This window comes from Canis aureus, chromosome 21, assembly GCF_053574225.1.
Source record: "Canis aureus isolate CA01 chromosome 21, VMU_Caureus_v.1.0, whole genome shotgun sequence".
NCBI classification, from domain to species: domain Eukaryota; kingdom Metazoa; phylum Chordata; class Mammalia; order Carnivora; family Canidae; genus Canis; species Canis aureus.
Window position 1 is genome coordinate 45,091,840 of NC_135631.1, and position 18,245 is coordinate 45,110,084.

At 43.1% G+C, this 18,245-nt stretch overlaps 1 long non-coding RNA gene across 4 annotated transcripts in view; it reads left to right on the forward strand.

Moving 5' to 3' along the window:
* LOC144293020 (uncharacterized) overlaps positions 1 to 14,902 on the forward strand; it is a 75,372-nt gene extending 60,470 nt beyond the window's left edge. For 3 of the 4 annotated variants that reach the window (XR_013360460.1, XR_013360459.1, XR_013360461.1), the window contains 2 exons: positions 13,944 to 14,023; positions 14,473 to 14,902. This is a non-coding gene — a long non-coding RNA (uncharacterized LOC144293020). Of the gene's footprint in view, positions 1 to 13,678; positions 13,794 to 13,943; positions 14,024 to 14,472 lie in introns of all 4 variants that reach the window. The other variant, XR_013360462.1, reaches the window with a different exon arrangement.
* The last annotated feature ends 3,343 nt before the right edge of the window (positions 14,903 to 18,245 follow it).

Genomic DNA, 18,245 nt, shown 5'->3' on the forward strand with positions numbered 1-18,245 from the left:
ATCTTATGCTGCAGAAACATTGCTCAGTAACATGAGGACAGGCCTACTGGCTTCAGCCCCCATGTCTACCTGTCTCTGATTTGCTGTTGATTCGAGACTCAGATAGAAATTTGATCTTCCTTTTCTGTAACACAGCACAAAAGAACAACAATAAGACCCTGAAATATTTCATTGATGTTACTGAATATGCATGTGATGTTATTGAAAATACTCCACTGGAGTATTTTTGGGTTTTTTAACGTTGATTGAGATGTCACCAGGCAGATTAGGGCTCAGAGAAATCAGATTTCATTTATAACCTGGGTGCTTCCAAGAAGGGACTAGGCTGAAATTTCTGGGGATACATGGGTCAGAAAAGCCTCTGAAAACCAGCTTCTACTTGTCCTGAACCTTGCAACTCTCTCATGAGCATGATGTCACACGCAGGATAGTTCTCAAAGCAATGTTATGTTTCATGTGTAGTGAAAAGCTTTACAATTAATAGACATCTAATGTGCATTGTGGACTTGTAATATGTCCGGCATTGTTCTAAACATTTTCTTGTACTATTTTACCTAATCATCTCTGCAGTCACATAACAGCTGTTATGATTAACCTCCATTTCACAAATGAGGACGCTGGCAGAGAGAAATGACTTATGCAAAGACACAGATCTGGTAAATATGAGAACACGTATAAGTAACAGTAGTTCTTAAAGAAAATCTGAGTAAAATGAGGTATAAAAATGACAATATAAGGTACCCATGACTTACTTTTACTTTGAATTTTCTCTATGTATTTATGACAAGCAATAGGATTGCTTGGTGTTTTATATATAAATATACATTTTATTTTATTTTATTTTTAATTTTTATTTATTTATGATAGTCACACAGAGAGAGAGAGAGAGAGGCAGAGACACAGGCAGAGGGAGAAGCAGGCTCCATGCACCGGGAGCCCGATGTGGGATTCGATCCCAGGTCTCCAGGATCGCGCCCTGGGCCAAAGGCAGGCGCCAAACCGCTGCGCCACCCAGGGATCCCTAAATATACATTTTAAAGTGAGAGTTGCATATTTGACTTTATATTCTCTTCTTTTGATTAACTCATTACTGTAAGCAATACTATACATCTTTAAATCATCTATGAGAACAGTATTTTTCATGACTATGGATAATTAAACTCCCTCATCTGCCATTTAACACATTTAGTTATCTCTAGATATTGAAAATTTATCAGAGCCTTACCAACTTTTTTGTGAATATCCTCACTAATGGCTTATGAAAATCAGCATCCTATGGTACTTACCCCTTTTGGATGTGGGCTGAGGCATTTAATCTTTCTTTGTCTCAGTTCTCACATCTGTACTTGCTGAAATAAATATCCTTTCAAACTTGAGAAAGTACTATTACCAGTCTAAAATTGAGAATGAACATGAAGTATGCATACCTGATAAATGATAATAAACATAAAGCATATTCTGTGCATGGCAATAATACATCCTTTCTAAGTTTTCCATTTGTATTTTTATAATTATTGAAAAACAAAAACTGATCTTGGGAAATAATATTTTCATTGTGAAAATTCTTGTAGTACTTTTTTTTTGAAAATGTAAAGTCAATAGAAGGAAGGAAATAACGCATTCTCTCTGACAGACAAAAAGGTTATCTTAAAACTCAAATATTTCCTTTCATTTTCTTTCTTCCACCAAGAGAGACTTTTACATATTTGAGATTTAAAATACAGTCATTTGAACTTTATTTAGTTTTTTTGATATTTGAATGGAAACATTTCACTTTTATTAATCAATCTTAAAAATGCCATTTTTTTTTATTGGTGTTCAATTTACTAACATACAGAATAATACCCAGTGCCCGTCACCCATTCACTCCCACCCCCCGCCCTCCTCCCCTTCTACCACCCCTAGTTCGTTTCCCATTTTTAATGGTTTCATAGTATTCTATCATTTGAATCCAAGATAAATTAATCGCTTCTTTCCATTTGTTTATCATTAATTTTCACTAATTTTTCTAGTGCTCATATTGAAAAGCTGATATAACTTTTGTCTCCTGAAGTCTGTTATCTGAAGACACTATATTATGAAGGTACACTGCTCTTCTGTATGTGACATGAGAAAAAGCATTTAGCAAAGATATTTTGAGAAGCAAAATAGTGTAGCAAAGATTCCTTGAGAAGAGGAATGCACACTTTCCATGCATTCCTTTTGGAACCTGTTCATCTTCCTACACTCGCTGTATTCCACTCAGGTTCTAGCCTCCAATAAAAAATATAGATGGTTATGTTCAGGCTCAAGAAAGCAATGGTCCCCCCAATAAGAAACTGTCATGGGTTAAAATGACAATCAAAGAATATGAACCCAACTGAGGTGGGAGAAGAAGAACTGAAGGATCATATATCTCATTCCACCTCTCATGTGTACCTGGCCTGCAAATCCTTCTTTCCCCCAGTTGATCTCAAAGCTGAGCAATAAACTGTGGGGCCTTCAAATAGGAGACAGAGTGAATGAGTATGTTGATGTTCTTTGGGGAATTCATCATTAAGACGAATAGTTCTCCAGGAAAACTGCAAGGAGAGATCATTATTCCTACAAGAAGCCCACTGCAGATTCTATTATTAGAAATTAAAAATAAGGGTCTTTTCCCTGTTTTATATTTAAAAAATCAATTGATAATTTCTTGACATTTTAGTTATTCTCTGAAGACACCTAATCACTCAAGTCCTGCACATATGCTTCACACATCATAATAATTTGTGTGGGTTAATGTTCGATATCAGTCTATCTCCACTGTGGGGGACAATGTCTTGTTCTTTGTATTGTCCTGCAGTGAAGAAGTGGTTTAGTGCAATAGTCAAGAGGAGCCAGCTGATGTGTGTCCCTCCCCTTCTTGGCCACCTCACTGTGTACCTGCTCTGGGACCTGGACAAGTCATTAAATGCCTTAGTACTTCAGTTACCTGGGGAGTCAGACGTGCTTGCTAATAATACTGCAACAGAACATTTAGGTGGTATGGGTTACAGGAGCTAACATGCTCAGAAGTGAGAACACGGAAAGAGAACTTACACACAGCCACACATACACACACATGTACATGTACACATAAGTTAGATCTTCTGGTCTTGGCAGGCTCTCTGTTCATTCACAGGGAGAATCAACGGTGGCCCCATATGACCCATCTCTCAGCCTCAGTGAATTCAGAGCTCTATCCTGATGACATCATGCTGGCACCAATCTCCACACCTCCGAGCAAGAGGGCTTTGCTCCAATCTTAATTCATCCAGCTCCCTAGTGTTCCCGCAAGGAATTGCAGTCCTTAAACCTTTCAGGGCCCATTAGTCCAGCTCATTCCGGCATGGACTTACTACTGCCTTGGGCTGAACGGGAAGCCTACATTCTTTAAGCTCTAATTTCTTTAGTTGTAAAACGGACCAATACTAGTTTCACATTTCTCCTCTGCAGATACATGGGTATGAATATTATCTTGTGGATTACAAATACATTGATGAGTTACAGGGACAATATGCACAGGGTTTTGTATTCTTGTTTCAGCTCACTTCGTATTCTGAGCATCTCCCCATGTCACTGAAGTAGTTTTTAATATCTGAAGCTATGGACGTTTATCTCTGTTGCTCAGGAGCTGTCTGAACTGCTGCAAATTTCTTAATCTCTTCCTGTCTCGAAATCCTCACCTGAAAGCAGATGTGATAATAATTCTATCTCGGAAATTAATGCACATTAAATGCTGAGACTATTTCAGTTTTATTGTAACCACTAGCACAGGTTCTGGAATATAGGAATTTTTTGAGAATAATTACATATTATTATTACTACTATCATGTCTTAAATTTAACCTTCCCATGCTGTCAACCATTTTTCCTTGCCCCACTCGCATTGTGAAAATGCTTTGGTGACCATTTTGAAGTAGTAACCTGGAAAATCAGTAACATATTATTGATATTTTATTTGTCTGCATTGATTTTTCCACATTCTTCTTTTCTTCCATCCTTTCTTAAGCGAAGCTTTTTTGCTTGCCTTTAATGATTTCTATATAGTTTTCTCTAAGTATTTGCATGTATTAAAACAAAGCAGTTCTCCCTAAAACTCATGTGTGGCTCTGTCACATACCACTTGGAACTGATGCGAACTCCAACTGGGGTACTTCCTGTGGAAAAGAGAGCGGAAAAAGCCAGGAGGGCTCATTTTTCCTTCTGAGACAGTTGCCCTATTCGCTCTGTTTTCCAATAAATACCATTTCTGAAGTGATCCACAGTGGACAGTTGAATGTTGAGGTGGAGGACAGTAGACCAGTGCCGATGTCCTATGACTAAGAGGACTGGCTCTTCCTCTGCAAGAAGTTTCCTCCTGGGAATGAGGATGATGAGAAGACAGAGAAGGGGCATCTACTTACTATCACTCTGGAGGGAGGTCCCCTGCTCCACCATTGCTGCCAGGCATTTCCATCCAGATCCTCTGTGTGTGTGTTTGAAGAGGTGGCAGTTGTGGGGGAGCCCACACTTTCCACTTGACTTTAGCTCAAGGAAAGCTGAGAAACAGTATCTGACATTTTTCCTTCCTATAGTGGGAATGAATTCATTCTTTCACTACGACTTATAAGATGAAGAACTCCCCAGACGTAGACGAAGGTTTCAGATGCTGGAGCCAAGCAGGGAGATAAATGACCACTTCAGACACATTCCTGGAAAAAAGTGCTTCCTCTTCATTAATTAGATCAAACAGAGAAGAAAACAAAGGCAGAATTTATCATTTACTTATAATTTTGAACACCTTCAGAAAATAGATATTTTATTTTCTTCATTTCATATAACATAAATGGCTCACAATATTGCAGTCATTCTACACAGCAAGCACTGTGCTACAAACACATTGGTTCCATTATCTCATTTAATCTTCACAAAGCCTACTGAGTGGGTGCTTTTATTATTGTCCTCATCCTTCAGATACGAAAATGGAGGCTTTTGACACTCCAGACGTTTTATCAAAGGTCTGACATACATGGCAAAATAGTAATTTGCACCAGAGGTTCTAGATCTGGAAACCATGTTCTTAAACCAGATACTGTATTTCTTCTGTATATACTTATTATAGTATAATATATATTATGTACCATTATATCATAATAATATATGTGTGTGTATTACTCCTTCCTGAAGCTCTAGAATATTTCAAATTTTAGGACTCATTACTCTGAATTTGCTTTGCTTCCTGAGATTCATTTATTCACACATCAATTCAGCAAGTGTGTATGGAGGTTGCACTAGAGACAAGGCATGTGCAGACCCAGGCAAAGTCACAGACACCAGAGACAAAGGTCCTGCTTGGGAGCACTTATATACCAGCAGCACCTGTGTTCATCTTCCTTCATTTGGCGCCACACCTGGCCCTCACAGTCATGTCTATGACCTCAGTCATGTGCCTGCCCTCCGTCCATTTCAAGTCCAGCTATGGGATTTTGCGTGCTCTCCTTGCAGTTGACCTATGATACTTTCCGCTAAAGCAAGTTCACAAAACAGAAAAGATATGTGATTTTTTAGCCTTTACCACTCTACTAGCAGGAAGGGTCCTGGGGCAGACTGTCCAGAAAGTAAGCTCTTCCAGATGTGTGCCCACTATGACGCTGTAGCCATCGTTTCTTGAGTGGTGACTCATACTGTCCTGACTGGGCTCTGCTGGGCTGGGGAGCAGGTCTGGGACAATCCATATTTGCCCACAAATGACAGAGTATATTCTTGTTAACAAACATAAGGATATTTAAAGTGGCCCAATAGTTCAACTGAAACGGCAACATTTCTGTTCCTTTCTAAGTTTCAATTCTTTCTTTCTTTTTTTAAAATTTTCTTTCAATTCTTTCTTTCATGAAATAGGTTTATCTGCAGGATTTTTATGATGATCATGTGTTTCTGGACACACAACATCTTGCTCATTATCTGGCAGCCAATGGAGCTGAATGCATATGAATTCCATTTTATTCATTCCAATAAGGAATTAAGTTGAACTAGGCATTTGGGAATATGATTAGATTAACATCTGTGGAGGTATAATTGGAAGCCATCAGACTCTTTCTTCTTTCCACCGATACAGGGGCATAACACAACATGAAGTATATAAAGTGCTTAATATAGTGCTTAGTATATAAGGAGTTCTCATTCTAAAATAGGTATTATATTCTTATCAGAATCTTACATTATATTTATTTATTTTCAACTTGAATCTGAGCTCTTTGAGAGAATGACTGCACATTCAGTTCTATACATATAAACTAATTATTTTTCTTCAACTGCCCAAAGAAAAGGAATTAAGGAAATCTGTTGACCCATGGACTACAAATGCTAATTCTAGCACTTTCAGAATAAAACTGCAGATTTTTGCTAATCACTCTGTAACTCCAACTTAGAAATTAAAAAAATAAAGGCAAAAGAATGAGAGTAACTAGGAATCTTCAGCCTGTGATTGATACAGTTAAATATTGACTCATAGGTGGTAAGAACATAGATTAAGGAAGAACAGAAAAGATAGATCAATTATAATTGAGAGGCTGGATTTTAGTTGACATTATGAAAGTGGCAGGCATTTCCCTAGTGTCATTTAGTAAGAGCTGGGGTTGTTTCACTAATGCATACTTCTTTATTGTATTAAAGAATATCGAGGAGGCAGAATTGGGTTCATCACAATATTGGTTCATAAAGCACTACAATCATGTATCTACTCATAGGTCTCTTTATTTTATTCTACTTAGGTATTGATGACTTACCTAATAACTTGACAAATATCTGGGAATCCCTGATTTAACTGAAGAACAAAAGCATTATAAATAAATTACATGTTCCTCTCTGTTAAATTCATCAATTAGAAAAGAACAGCATTTAATAACAATCTCTCAATACTTTTCCAATTTCCCATGTTGTTACTGAAGGAACAGAGTAAATTCTATTGTGTTTGAGATGGGACCTTGGTGCTTTTGTGGAACGTGACATGAAATGAACTAGATAAAAATTTCTCCCAAGTCTCCATACAGTTTTCCTTATTCATGGGCAAATATAACCCATTTATTTTAATGTCTGCTTGAATTCACTCTTTTGCATCTCCAGATGGACTGTCTACCTTTCTTTACCTTGCCCTGAGAATTAAGACTGCATGGATGGTTTTCCTTATTCTTTGGTTGCTATTTGGAAGCAGTCAATGAAGCATCAGCCCGAGACTGGGAAGGGGACACAGAAGGAGCTCAGGGTTCTCTTCCTGACAGATGATCTGCATCATTCCCCGGAGCCAATACATAAAGCCATCTACCCCAGAGCCAGAGGTATATGCTCAGGAACCAAGAGGTGCAGGTGGGAGTGGCCATTCACTTTTATACCAATTAATTCACTAGAAGAATTATTTTCTCCCAGGCCCTGGATCCACAGGCTTGGAAATCTGATGCCCAAAAAGGAATGATTTTATCAGGTGACACCATCATGGTTCTTTGAACTCTAACTTCCATTGGCCAACATTCAATGGTAATCAGAGCAAAGATGCCCATTAGTGGAATCCATAGTGGTTAGTCTCCTGAGGCACAGAGCAGGGTGGATAAATGTGTAATGTCAATCCTGGGAGGGGTGAAGAACAGAAGCTTTTGCAGAATCCAACATTTGTGCTGTCAGCATCCACTCTTGTCCTTTGGGAGGAAAATCCACCCCATCCCCCAAAATAGGGGACACACAGAGCTCTATTTGAAAATCTGTTTTTTTCTCAGTCTCCAGATGAAGATCACATGAGGCTGATTTTTAGCAACCTTCCATGAACTGTACAAATCACATTTTCAGGCAATAGAAGTGCCAAACCACCTTGCTAAAGGAAATTCAGTTAGTGTGGAGCAATGTGTTAAATTCTGCACAAGATGATCTCATTCCTGCATCTGCATGTGGACAAAAGAAATGCAAAGAAAGCAAGGAAGTCACAGTACAGTATTAATAAGAAGACTATTTGTGCCACTTGCTGTAGTACTTGGTATCTGTTCTATACAGGGGGAAAGACACACTCTGACCCAGAAGCTTCTCTGAGCTCATCAAGCATGAACTTTGTATCTAACTTGGCAGATGCAGTCACTTGGAATCCGGAGAGAAAACTAGATTTTGTTTCGTAAAAGAAGCCAAAGTTATTTGAGAAGAGGAGAGAGGGTAGCCCGGGTGGCTCAGAGGTTTAGCGCCGCCTTTGGCCCAGGGTGTGATCCTGGAGACCCGGGATCGAGTCCTACATCGGGCTCTCTGCATGGAGCCTGCTTCTCCCTCTGCCTCTCTCTCTCTCTCTCTCTCATGAATAAATAAATAAATAAAATCTTTATAAAAAAAAAAAGAAGAGGAGAGAAATAGTGGTCAAAACAGAGCCAGGTACAAGCCTTTCTAACCATCAGATTTCATGAGTGGTGTCTAAGTCTTCAGTAATATCCAGCAATTTTTAATATTAAAATGTGAATTCTTCTAAAAATAAAATTTAAAATAAAATTCAAAAGCAATACAAGTTTTCATTGAGACAATTGAGGGAATATGGAAATGACTTAGAAAAAAAACTATCCTGATCCCAGTGTTCAGAGGTGACCTCTCCAAAGTTGGGCCCTTTCTTCATTTTACAGAGGAGAAAATAAAGGTCCAGGGAATCTGGTCCCATAATCCCATAGGGAGTAGCACGCAGGGACACATGGCAGGCAGAGTGCCCCAGGTGTAACCCAGGGTTGATTGCATCAACCTGCTTGAGGAATGGGTGTGCAGCCTGTTTGGGAGGCAGGGATGAGCACGGAGCAGAGATCCCTGCTGAAAAGACAGCTGCCCCCCTGAGCTAGCATTGGAGCATTTCTCCCAGAGATCTCATTAGAAGATTTCAATGTGGGCAAGCCTGGGTGGCTCAGCGGTTTAGCGCTGCCTTTACCCGAGGGCCTGATCCTGGAGACCAGGGATCGAGTCCCACGTTGGGCTCCCTGCATGGAGCCTGCTTCTTCCTCTGCCTGTGTCTCTGCCTCTCTCTGTGTCTCTTATGAATAAATAAAATCTTTTTTTTTAAAGAAGATTTAAATGCCCTAACATAACATGATAGCTGTGTAGTCTTGGGCAGGATGTTTCTCCTCCTTTTCCTCAGATGTCGAAAGGTGGCACGCAGAGTAATCAGGGAATGTGAGCAAAGCATACATCTGTCCCAGATGCATAGAAAATGCTCAAGAAATGTTCGGGATTGTTGTTTTACATCAAAATGGGGCTGGTTGCAATAGATGTTTTCTAGGGGCCTCATAGTGTACGATCATAGAAAATATTCCAGTTTTGGAAAATCAGGTGTGTGTGCGTGTGTGTGGCCAAAGGAAGACACCTGCATTGAGCCAGGGGCACAGGTGCTACAGTTCCAGGGTCAGATGCTCAGAAATGGTAAAGGCAGGGCCTCAGGAAGGGTCAGCTGAGGAATGCATCTGAAATGGAGCTTTGAGAAGTAAAGGTAGCGTTGACTTCCAGCTGAAATGAAAGTTCCTTTTCTATTAACCCAAGTACACCAGGGCCTCCTGGTTGTAAGGTAATTAATTATGCTAATGTAACCTGTCAGCCTGGAGAGAGAAAGCTGTGGGGATGGCCAGGAAGGAGACTTGACTAGGGCAGGGAGTTTAGGGTCCTTCACACCTACTACCAGCCCCAGCAGGTGTCTAAGGCAGCTGTGCTAAAACATTATATGGAAAAGAGAGTGACAATGGGAGTGACATCTGCACAATAAAACAAGTAGAAAGTGTATAAAACTCACCTCAATATAGGAGGTGAGCAATGTGGATGGTGAGAAATTGGGTAAAATCTTTGTTTTCTTTTTTTCTAGATTTCTACCAATAAGAGAATCTTATTAATTAGGGGATAATCCACAACCCTCTATTGTTTTATGGAAATATTTTTTTTATGTTGTCAGCCTTCAAAACTCTGTTTCTCTCAATTACTGTTTCCATTTGTCTTCAAACACTGTTGACATTAAAGGCTCAACACCTGTTGGCCATGACCCACCTTAATCTGTGTCCAACCTCCAGCCAAATACTCTCCTGGGTTTGTCAAATGCCAGAAGTAAAACCATTTAGTGTGTAGCGTGTGGTGTCCTTTGCTCAAAGGAGAACAATCCATGGATTTGGAGTTCAGGCCTCACAACGGTGGAGCACTCTGCCCCAGGGATTCAGGGCAACAGGGAGTTTTGTAGAGCCTTAGAAGCAGCCCAGAGGGAACAGGCAGGATGAGCTGGGAGGTCAGGGATTTCCTCAGAAAGCCAGCAGGTCAGTCAGGGAATGAGGAGAGAGTATTTGACTTAGGTTGATTGGCTGGGGTTGCATATCTGAAACCCTATTCAGAACAGGGAAATCATGGGGCACATGAGTGGCTCCAGTTAATTAAGCAGCTGCTTTTAGCTCATGTCAGGATCTCGGGATCTTGGAATAGGGCTCCTCATTGACCCCCTGCTCAGCCAGGAGTCTGTCTTTCCCTCTTCCTCTGCACCCCCCTCTCCATGAACAAGCATGCTCTCTCTCTTTCTCTCTCTCTCTCTCTCTCACCTGCTTTCCCGGACCTGGGACCGCTCCCTTCTGACCATGACTCTGAGATCTAATGCAGTTTGACTTCTTCACTAGGTCACAGAGAATAAATTGAATGTACATGTAACGTCAACTCCTAATAAACTGGATAAGCCCGGAAAATCCAAAAGAGGAAAGTCATTGATATATTTTGATGAGAAGACTGTGAATAAACTATTCTTTCTTTTATCTTTAATTTATGTGTTTATAACACTTTGTATTGAATACACATTTTTTTTTCTTAAAAATTTTTCTCTTGGGATGCCTGGGTTGCTCAGCAGTTAAAGCGTCTGCCTTCAGCTCATGTCGTGATCCTGGGGTCCCGGGATCGAGTCCCACATTGGGCTCCCTGCATGGAGCCTGCTTCTCCCTCTGCCCATGTCTTGGCCTCTCTCCCTCTCTGTGTCTCTCATGAATGAATAAATAAAATATTTTTTTAAAAAAAGTTTCTCTTTTGTTAGATCAGTACCTCCATTTTTTCTTCTTTTTTAAAGATTGATTGATTGATTGATTGATTGATTGATTGAAGAGAGAGAGAGAGTGGGAAGAGGGGCAGAGGGAGAGGAAGAGAATCTCAAGCAGACTCCCTGGTGAGCACAGATCCTGAAATGGAGCTGGATCCCAACAAAACCGAGATCATGACCTGAGCCAAAATCAAGAGTCAGACACTTCTCTGACTGAGCCACCAGGTGCCCTTAGCACTCCCATTTTAAAAACCAAGTCATAGGTAGCATCCTGCACATTCACACTTCTCTAGAGAATCACAGAATCTAAGACACTTCAGGATGAAAACAAAAGCCCCCATTCCAGAAGCATTATTAATTCTTATCTTTAAAAATGAGAAAACAGCTCCCCAAATGCAGGTGACTCATTCAGTATGACAGGACCATGAGTAGCTGAGGCTGGATTAGAACCCCCACCCCTCCTCTCTACTGTGTGCCTCTCTCATCAGGTAGACCTGGCATTTCAAGCTCAGTCACTACATGCAGAGCACCCAGCAGGTATCAGATATGGAGTCAGGTCCCTTTTGAAGCATTAACTTTATTTTTGTGTTCCCTGAAAATAATATTCTGGTGAGGCACATCTTAGTACTCAGTCAACAGATGATGATTAGTCAGGCTTTTTGGACATCCCTCATGTTGGACTTTTTTAAATAGCTGAGCAAATCTGATAATAATTGAATCAGTTTTATTAGAAGAAATTAAAAATAATTGTGTTGGCCTATAATCGACTCTCCTCAAAAGTATAAAGATGTGTATGTGTGTGTGAGTGGATGTGTGTGCTCCTAGAAAATTAATTTGCTAGGTAATGTCTTTTGCTCCTCAAGGAAGAAGGCAGCCTCACATAGGATTGCCAGGTTCCATGGAAAAAAAAACAAGTCCAAAGTGCTATGTGGTATTTGGACATAAACTACAAAATTATTTGTTGTTTATCTGAAATGCAGGGAAATGCAAATCAAATCCACAATGAGATATCCCCTCACACCTGTTAGAATGGCTATGATCACAAAGTACAAATATCAAGTGTCACCACAGAAGCTGGAAGTGAGGAAGGGCAGGGACTCTGGCTGACTGTCCTGTGCTCAGGGACCCCTGTGCAGGGGACAGGAGGCTGCCCCAGGAGCAGCTCCGAGAGCAGACTATCCCAGGCAACCTCACTGTCTTGGAGTCCCAGGAAATCCTTGCTCGGCCAGAAGTCTCATGGTTTCAGAGTTAAGAAAGCATAAAAGCAGCATCACACTAGAGTGGAAAGAAAATTCTTAAACAAACAAGTGACAAGAGAAATCTCCTGCACCAGAATGTTAAAGAACACACAAAGCTATGGCACCAGGAAGTGTGCACTGTTAGCACTAGACTTTATTCATGGAGCACGGGGTGCCCTAGAGACAGTGTGCGGAGATGGGGAGAATAAATCTTAAATTTCGTGCTCGGGGCCTATTGTTGTTAGTGGTGATTATAATTTGTGTATACTTATATTTTAAAATTCATGTTGATAGCGTTAGGCGGCAAGATGTCAGTGTAAGTGAAAATGCAAATGTATAATATTTAATGTGTAGTAGAACCCTTGTGACCTATCATTTGAATCCATTTCTCTAAAATATACTCCCTTTGTAGAGCCATTGGAAAAAAAATGAGAAAGCAAAAAAAAAAATGAGAAAGCAATAATAATCCAGAAGTATGAGCAGTCCTGGAGTCTGTGTTGTGGTATCAAACACCACTTCCTACCCCAAGTCCCAGGGCTCAGCTGAGAAACAAAGGCAAAGAGAAATCACACAGTCATAAAGGAACCGACCACCTTCCTGTCTGTCCCCACGTGGACCATGTCCCAGGCTAGCACGGGCCTTACCAATGGCAGCTCTTCTCGAGGGAATTATTACCACCCTGAGTGCAGGAGAGGTTAGAGAGAAGTCGAGAATGAGGAAATCACCCCTGTGCACCCCCAAGGAGATCCTGGGTGCAGACAAGGGTCACCAGGGGCTCCCAGCTCCTGCCCTGGCTCTGGTGCTGCTCCTGCTGGCCCCCCCCCCACATCCCTCTCCCCCTGTTTTCCCCCCTCAGGCCCTCTGTCCCCACGGTTGTGTCCACACTCCTCTCTGTCTCACGTCTATTGCCATCCTTCCCTCTGTGTCCTTGTCTCTCCATCTCCCGTTCCAGCTGGGTCTCCTTGTCCTGCTTTATTTCTCTCTCTCTCCCCTCTGGCTCCCCCATCTCCCTCTCTCTCTCTCTCTCTTTCTCTCCCCCCGCCCCCATCTGTCTCTGTACTCCCGTCTCCCTACGTCTGTCTGTCCATCTCTACTACCTGGTTCCTTTATTTCCATCTCTCTTTTCTCCGTTACCTTCTATCCCTATCCCTCCACCTCTTTCCCTGCTCACAGCACCTACTGTAAAGTCTATGTTATTCCATCTGAGTCATTTCTCTGGCTTCTGATGACCACATTCTGTTGCTCTCAGCGCTCTCCTCACATGAGCCTCTTGTGTCCATCGTCCCTTTCTTCTCTCTGGTCCTCTTGTCTGGTCTCCTGGGGCCTGTAGGACACAGGCCTGTGGGTCTGTGCTCCCTATGGTGGCAGGATGGGTGCAAGCTCACGATGTACATTTACTCCTTCAGCTTCTCCTGATGATCGCACCTGCCCCATGACAAGATACCAGAACGACGATGGTGGTGATAGAAGAACTTTCATCAGCATTGCTGCCCTGGGGACAAAGTCATCACATACACACTAGTGCTTATATTTCTATTTCAGTTGGCCATGACAAGCTACCTAGTAATAATAGGAGAAATAGTCTACTTATCATGAATTATGAGGATGTCCTATGATTTCATAACCTCTAAATGGGGCTCTCGCTCTCTCTCTCTGTTGTTTTGTGACCAGAGTGAAGAAGTCAGTAGTGTGCTTAATGAGTTTTGTGAGGACACGTACCTCCCTTGAACACGAGGACAAAAGCCTAGAAGGTGCTATATGTTTGACATATATATATAACGCATATATATATGAGATATTTTATCATGTGTGTGTTTTAGAATATTGTTATAATAGTGTCAATAAAACTGAAGTACATAGTGTATTCTTTGCATAGAAGGTGAAAGGAAATTGTTAGGGAACAGAATTTTCCTGCAGGTCTGGGCTGACACATGGATGAGAACCTGACTCGATGCAAATCACCACTCAAAAGACCAGACTAGATAGTTGTTGACAGTGGAGGAGAGAGGAAGCCAGACTAGGGCCCAGTTCATGCTCCCAGGCCCCTTGCTGCTCAAGCTCCCCCCCACCAGCTTCCCAGACAGCAGCCCCATCCCCTGCTAAGGCAGTGGCAGGGCTGGGCCAGGACAGTTTCCAGAAGAGTCGAGGGGAGCCCAGAAACCTCAGCCAGAGTTTCACACCCTGCCTGCCTCTCCCACAGGTTCCAAGGCTGCCAGGTGCTCACAGCCTGCAGGGAACAGCTGGTTCAGACCTAGTCCCCATGTCTGCCAGCCTCCCAGACCTGCTGGCCTCGTGGATTGACCAGTCATGGGTCCAGCCTGGGGGCCCAGCCCGCTGAGCACCCAGCAATGTGGTCTGATCAGTGGTGCGCTGAGGGGAGAAGTCGTTCTCATATGGAGCTGCCAAAGGGGAGCCCTGGAGGCCGAATGATACCTCTTAACTCCCTGAGGATTTATTGCATCAACAAGGACAGAATGACAGCTCCAGTCCAAGCCCTGCCCCTTGGAGGATGTGTGTCCTTGGGAAAGTCACTGTGAATGGGAATAATAATGCTCACTCTGGAGACATCCTCCACCATGGGCCTGGGATGGGTCAAGTTTATTCCTTTGTAAATAAATATTTTTTGTGAACTCACATACAATGTGATTCGTTAACCATTTGTTCCTTATAATAACGCACAAACATGGTTATAAGAACCACATTTGATACATCAGCAATTTGGAATCTTAAAACTTTTCATTTGCTCAAAGTAATGTAAGTAATGAAGCCTTGATTCAAACTCAACTCTAATAAAGTCCAAAACCCACCCACCCATGACACATCCATTCCATAGACATAGATTTCAATGTGTGTGTGTGTGTGTGTGTGTGTGGAGAGAGAGACGGAGAGATAGAATTTCTTTTAACCTCTAAAGACAAAGGGGCCATGAGGAAAGTTTCAGACAGCTTGCAGAACTCAGGAATCTCTCTCACTTGCCAGGAGCAAGGAGCAGAAGCTGTTGTTGAGGAGCCATCGTTCAGGTAACGGTGCTGGAACCAGAATATAGGAAAGATTCCTCCAGCACTTGTGAATTAAGAGTTGCTTGCCTTTTTTGAGAGGTTAATTTTAAAGGTTGTAACAGAAACCATCCATTAAATAATAACAAATGCACTCTATTGAGTGTCACACGCTGTACACACCGATTCCCTCCCTGCAAGCCTCAAGCAGGTGTCATTCATCCCATTCTGCAGATGAGACAGAGGCTTAGGGCAGTGGAGTCACCCACCTGAGATTGCCCAGCTAGGAAAGACACACGGAGAACTTCCGGTCTGCCAGGCTCTGAGGCCTGTGCCCTACGTAACCTGCGTGGATGTTTGTGATTCAGGGATTAATTTTATCCTCACTGGGCTGTTGCTTTGAATGCGAATTGTGGTCCTGTCTTCAGTACTGAGATTCTGGGTTAAAAGCTACAGTAGTGGGCTTGCTCCTTCCTCTGTCTTCCGGCCCCCCCTGCTGGGCGCTGCAGGCAGGTCCTACAGGGACAGTCCTCTAGGGTGGAGCCCAGGGAAGTGGTGTCTGTTACTGCAAAGGACTGCAAAGGACTGCAAAGGCGGGGGGGGGGGGGGGGGGGGTGCGCAGGGGGAGAGCCCCGGAGGAAATACAATGTAGGAAACCTGTTTTACCACCTGTGGACTCAGAGTGCTTGGTAATTTTAGGTAAATGGCTTCTCCTTGCTGATTTCTTTTGTCCCCAGCCTCAAATGAGAGGGTTGTGTTATGTTTGGTGTCCTCTGTACCTGTGAAAACTGTAGAGATTTGCCCGTGAAGAGTGCACATTTACGTGTATATAAATGGCCTAGCATCCCTGTCAGCCCATGTCTGTCCATGAGTCTGTCCCCACAGTCCACTGCTCCCCTGTGCTGCTCCTTGTACCACTATTGCAGCCAGGGCACTGATTCATCCCCCGACAGTGACGGGCACTTGTACTGCTGCCCAGACTGGCTGTCACAGCAAGGCTGTCCCCCACCCCTCGAGGCTCTGCTGCTGGGTGTCATCATTTCCCTGGGAATCTGATCCCCCCAGTTCCTGGTCCTGGAAATACACATGCATGTTCTGTATAAACACTGCCTGTGCTGTCACCTGACGTTTAATGTTTCACCAACCTGAGGGCGACCACACAGGGTCAGGTGGTTTGAGGTGATGGGCACCTGTCTGATGACGAGGTAGCTGAGGGGCTCTCTTCATACCTGGTGTCCATGAAGGTTCTCCCTCAGAGACCAGCTTATCCGTGTCCTTTAGGTGCCGCCAAGGGGAGGCTGGTTCGCAGAGGCTCCAGCATCCAGCAGAGCCAGGCCACCTGCGCTGTTCCCGGGCACCCCCGTCCTGGCTGTGAGCCCTGGAGTCCGTGCTCACACCGCTGTTTCTCAGCTCCTCATCTGCAGAAAGGAAAATCAGCAACTACCTCATAGGTTTATGAAGATTAAATAATGCACTACATGCAGAACAGTAAGGAGGGTGTCCGGCAAATGAAGATTGTCAGTTACTATTATATTTACTGTTAACAGTAATTCATTAGTATTATAAATACAAATGAAGATGAATGAAATAAGCATCAGATCATTAAAATTAATTGAGATCATAGTAATTACTGCTTTTAATTTCTTGTTGAATGAATTTATGTCTTCTAGATCTCTATTCTGTGTAACTTTTGGGTGTTATGAATATCCTTGGCTCCTCTATCATCTGTCCAAACTTTATTTAAAGTCCTTTTATTTTTATTTTATTTTATTTTTTTTATGATAGTCACACAGAGAGGCAGAGACACAGGCAGAGGGAGAAGCAGGCTCCATGTAGGGAGCCCGACGTGGGATTCTATCCCGGGTCTCCAGGATCGCGCCCTGGGCCAAAGGCAGGCGCTAAACCGCTAAGCCACCCAGGGATCCCCTAAAGTACTTTTATTAAATAGGATTTCTCAATTTTGTAGTCAAACTTTTTTTCAGCCGCATATTCTACATATGTTTTGTTTTGTTTAAGAAAGCTTTTCCCTCTCCAATATCACAAAAGCAGTCTGTCATTTCTTGTGATGTTCGGTGTCCAGTTTTGGTCTGTGCTGACCCTGGGATTAGTGTGTCTGCATGTCTCTGAGCAGCGACATCTCGGTGTCTCCTTTATTGGCTCGGGCCACTGGAACAGCAAGTCCCTGGAGCAGATCCAGAACCCAGGGAAGGTCAGAGGAGACTTTGTCAGTTAACAGAGGATGGAGTGAAGGGGATCTTCCATCATGTTCACACGGAATGCAGAGAGTTGAATGGGTGTGGGCAGAGGAACCAGTTGATGGCAAGGCTTGGTCAGGGAGGAGGGACCAGAGGGAAGGGGGGCTGCCCCAGGGTGTGCAGGGGGTAGAGGTGTGGTGGGAGGCCAGCAGGGCACAGCGTGGAGACTCGTCTGATGGAAGCAGAGGATGAGTACTGGCCAAGAGGTAGAGGGCGGTGAAAGCCAAGAGGAGGCCTGGGGATTAGTGCAATGCGTGTATGAGAGAGAGACAGACAGAGAGGAGGACAATGACCCCACTCTGACATCAGGGTTTGTAAACTAGTTTGGGGACTGTGGACAAACTGGGAAGAGGGGAAGCAGTGAGGTCGAGGGGGCAAGAATCAGGGTGTTCCTTGGAGGGATGAGGATCACTCCCAGATCAGGTCGCAGGGATTACAGTGCAAGGTCACAACTATGATGGAAGGGACATGGGCAGGGGTCTGTCCTCTGGAAAATAAAGCACAGGAGGGAGCGCCCACGTTTGCAGGCACAGGACATAGAAGAAAGGTGGGCCCTCAGGGGTTCGCTGTGCTGGTGTCTTGAAGGAAGTTCACTGATGCAAGTGGTCTCAGTGATGTGGTCCCGTGTGCAGTAAAGGACACTGAGCAAGAGATTGCCAACTGTTTAATGAATAAATGCACATGTGGGCTTGGAAGCCACGACCGCACACTCCAAAGGAAAC